Genomic DNA, 4,798 nt, shown 5'->3' with positions numbered 1-4,798 from the left:
GGGATGTCATAACTGTCAGTCTTCTACCCATGTTTCAGAGAAATGCCCTCTCCTAGGAAACAACCATACATTAGAACAGATGAACGCTGCATTCCACCGCCCTAAAAATGATCCATTTTCTCCAACCTACAATCCAGGTTGGAGAAATCATCCCAACTTTGCATGGAATCAAGGAAATTCTCCCGGAGATCAAAACTTCATTCCCGCATCGAACCAACAATTCCCTAGGGGAAATACACTTCCATTCAACGCACCAAACAATTTGCCGAGCCACCCTGGGGTGGCTCGGCCACCGAGCCACCCTGGGGTGGCTCGGCTTGGGCCGAGCCACCCCGGGTTGGCTCGGTTTAGGCCGAGTCCCCGGGTGTGTTCCGTTTCGCCGTTTTCCGGTGTTTTCCGTCTTTCAGTTCTTCGTTTGATTCGTCCGGACTTTGATTTGATAGCCCGGGTCTTTATTTGGCAGTATTTCCGCCTCGGTGTTTGAGTACAAATCTATTTTGTCGTTGGACGACTCGTTGACTTTCCGAACTGTTGGATTGGTTCCACAGGCGAACATATGCCGTTGTTTGTGTGCTTTATCGCCTCGTCGCTCGAACATCCGTTGATTTGTCGAACCATCATGCTGAACCATGCTAAGGGACCTATAGGTAATTTTATACGCCTACAAAACCCAACTTGGGCAACTAGCCACTGCCGTGAGCGAGAGAGAGAAAGAAAAATTCCTAAGTCAACCTGTTGCAAACCCTAAAGACAATGGATCCAGTTCATTCCAACCAGCCTATGTGAATGCAGTTCACACTTTGAGATCAGGAAAACAGATAGACAACCAAGTAAGAATACCACTGGATCAAACCCCTTCTCCCATCCAACACATTCCTTACGATGACCAAAACGCTAAACATGAGATTGAGACTGATCTAGATAGGTATAGACCCGTTGCCCCCTTTCCAGATAGACTCAAACCTAGGAAAAACTCCCCGCAGGTTGAGAAAATCTTCGAAACGTTTAAACATGTCAAGATCAACATCCCTCTCCTAGATGCAATCGAACAAATCCCATCTTATGCAAAGTTCTTGAAAGACTTATGCACTAAGAAAAGAACCACCAATGTCCCCAAAAAAGTCTTCTTAGCTGCCAACCTTAGTGAAATTTTTTCGAAACCCATGCCGTTAAAATATAAGGACCTTGGTTGTTCCATAATTCCATGCGTCATAGGTAACACTCACATCGATAAAGCACTTCTAGACTTAGGTCCCATGAAATCGATACTCCACAGATAAAAAAGAACGGTTACAGACATGTATTCGATTGCTACTAGAATGTAAACATTTCTAAAGGAATTTGGAAATGGTCCCATAAAATCGATACCCCACAGATCAAAAAGTTTAATAGATAAGATGGGTTATAAGGGCATCATATTTCTTCTAGTGACTTTCCCTAAAAGCTGACAGCAGTTACAGGTTTTGCAAAACTCGTATGAATCCTCAAAAAGAATGGGCCAGTATAGCCCAGATTGGAGAATTTTTTCAGCTGTTTTTCTTGGGCCAAAGTGGCCTCCACATGCTTGCTCATGACAAAAGGAAAGAACATTCCTAGTTTCTTCAGTGGGAACACACCTCCTAAATATCTGACCATGACAGTATTTGAACAGATATGGATCATCCCAGTAAAAGTATTTTACTTGGGAGAGAAAATGGGATCTATCCTGTTTGGACCAATGAGAAGGGATCTGGTTCATGACTATGCAGTTCACAATGTCGGCGGACCATGGAACAGATTGGATTTCTAAGAATTGTTCATCTGGAAAATGTTCATTGATCGGGACGGTTGATGTTGGTGCATTTGGGAGTCGAGAGAGGTGATCTACTACGGGGTTCTCTGTTCCCCTTATGTTAAGAATTTGTATGTCAAACTCTTGAAGTAGGAGAATCCATCTAATAAGCCGTGCTTAGCATCCTTTTTGGTCAAAAGATACTTTAATGCGGCATGATCTGTGAAAACTTTGGTTAAGGAACCAATGAGGTGTGAAAACTTTGGTTAAGGAACCATGGAACAGATTGGATTTCTAAGAGTTGTTCATCTGAAAAATCTTCATTGATCGGGACGGTTGATGTTGGTGCATTTGGGAGTCGAGAGAGGTGATCTGCTACGAGGTTCTCTGTTCCCCTTATGTTAAGAATTTAGATGTCAAACTCTTGAAGTAGGAGAATCCATCTAATGAGCCGTGCTTTAGCATCCTTTTTGGTCAAAAGATACTTTAGTGCGACATGATCTGTGAAAACTTTGGTTAAGGAACCGATGAGGTAGGACCTGAATTTTTCTAAGGCAAAGACTACAGCTAAAAACTATTTTTCTGTGACAGAGTAATTTTGTTGGGCATCATTCAGAGTCCTACTGGCATAGTAGATCACATGCGGTTTTTCATCAAACCGTTATCCTAAAACAGCACCAATCGTAGAATCAGATGCATCACACATCAGTTCGAAGGGTAAGGTCCAGTCCGGTGCATGAATGATAGGAGCTGTGGTTATTTCCTTTTTTAGATATGCAAAAGCTTTGAGGCGGTCGGGAGAGAAGACAAATGATGTATCCTTGGCTAAGAGATTGGTCAAGAGTCTAGCAATTTTGCTAAAATCCTTGATAAAACGTCGGTAAAAACCAGCATGACCAAGAAATGATCTGACATCTTTGACTATTTTGGGAGGAGGGAGATTGGAAATGAGATCTACCTTAGCTTTGTCCACTTCGATTCCCCTATTGGAAACTACATGTCCTAAGATAATGCCTTGTTTGACCATGAAATGATATTTCTCCCAATTGAGAGTCAGATTTTTCTCCCTACAATGTTCTAGGACCAGTTTAAGATGATGCAAATATTGGGAAAATGTGTCACCAAAGATGGAAAAGTCGTCCATGAAAATTTTAAGAAATCGCTCTACCATGTCGAAAAAAATACTGATCATGTAACGTTGGAATGTGGCAGGTGCGTTGCACAGGCCAAAAGGCATGCGTCGGTATGTGAATGTTCCATACGGGCAAGTGAAGGTGGTTTTCTCCTTATCTTTGGGAGCGATAGGGATTTGATTGTAACCTGAATATCCATCCAGAAAATAATAGAACTCATGTCCTGCTAAGCGCTCTAACATTTGGTTAATGAATGGAAGAGGGAAGTGATCTTTTCGAGTGGCTAAGTTGAGTTTTCGGTAGTCAATGCAAACTCGTCATCCAGTTTGGATCCAAGTGGGAATCAGCTCATTAGCCTCATTTTGGATCACGGTGATCCCAGATTTCTTTGGAACAATTGGACCGGACTCACCCATGAACTATCAGAAATGGGAAAAATGATCCCATGATCGAGACATTTCAGAATGTCTTTCCTAACAGCTTCTTTCATTACTGGGTTTAACCTACGTTGAGGAACTCTAGTAGGTTTGGCGTCATCTATCAAATGGATTCGGTGCTGAACAATGGTTAGACTAATCCCTTTGATATCAGCCATGGTCCATCCAATGGCTTCCCTATTCTCCCTTAAAACATCTAAGAGAGCTTCCTTTTGACTGGTAGTTAAGTCAGAAGAAACGATGACTGGTAAAGACTCGTTCTCCCCTAAGTAGGCATACTCTAGATTTTCAGGTAGAGGTTTGAGCTCTAACTTAGGGGGTTCCTCCACAGATGGGCAAAGCTGGACTCGGGGTTCTATCTTTAAAGGTTCTCGTTGCCAGCCAATAGCAGAAACATGATTGACCAGCAGATCTAACTCTAGTTCGTCATCAGAAAATTCCTCAATCATTAAGTTAGATGCACTTGAATCTGACTCACACTCTCTCTCTTGTTGCTCACTTTATATTCCCTGAATAAAATTCACTTCCAAGGGTTGATCAGATGGATCACTAGGCTGTCACCCTAAGTTGAAAATATTGAGGTCAACAGTCATGTTCCCAAAAGATAGTTTCATTTGACCGGTTCTATAATTGATCAAAGCATTTGAGGTGGCTAAGAACGGTCTTCCTAGAATGATAGGGATTTGACTTTTGAGATTGGAAATGGGCTGCGTTTCCAAGATAATAAAATTAACAGGAAAAATAAACTCTCCAACCTTGATCAGAACATCCTCTACCTCTCCTTTAGGAATTTTTATGGATCTATTAGCTAATTGTAGAGTGCATCTTGTCGGTTTAAGTTCTCCTACACCTAGCTATTGATAGACTGAATAAGAAAGGAGGTTGACGCTGGCTCCCAAGTCTAGAAGTGCTTTATCGATGTAAGTGTTACCTATGGCGCATGGAATTGTGGAACAACCAGGGTCCTTATATTTTAACGGCATGGGTTTTAAAAAAATTTCGCTAAGGTTGGCTGCTAAGAAGACTTTTTTGGGGACATTGGTGGCTCTTTTCTTAGTGCATAATTCTTTCAAGAACTTTGCATAAGATGGGATTTGTTCGATTGCATCTAGGAGAGGGATGTTGATCTTAACATGTTTAAACGTTTTGAAGATTTTCTCAACCTGCGGGGAGTTTTTCCTAGGTTTGAGTCTATCTGGAAAGGGGGTAACGGGTCTATACATATCTAGATCAGTCTCAATCTCATGTTTAGCATTTTGGTCATCGGAAGGAGTGTGTTGGATGGGAGAAGGGGTTTGATCCGGTGGCATTCCAACTTGATTGTCTATTTGTTTTCCTGATCGCAGTGTGTGAACTGCATTCACATCAGCTGGATGGTTTGAACTGGATCCATTGTCTTTAGGGTTTGTAACAGGTTGACTTGGGAATTTTCCTTTCTCTCTCTCACTCACGGCAGT

The sequence above is a fragment of the Asparagus officinalis genome, chromosome 1 (assembly GCF_001876935.1).
Source record: "Asparagus officinalis chromosome 1, Aspof.V1, whole genome shotgun sequence".
NCBI classification, from domain to species: Eukaryota; Viridiplantae; Streptophyta; class Magnoliopsida; order Asparagales; family Asparagaceae; genus Asparagus; species Asparagus officinalis.
The sequence above is the reverse complement of the archived record's forward strand: the minus strand, read 5'-3'. Positions refer to the sequence as shown.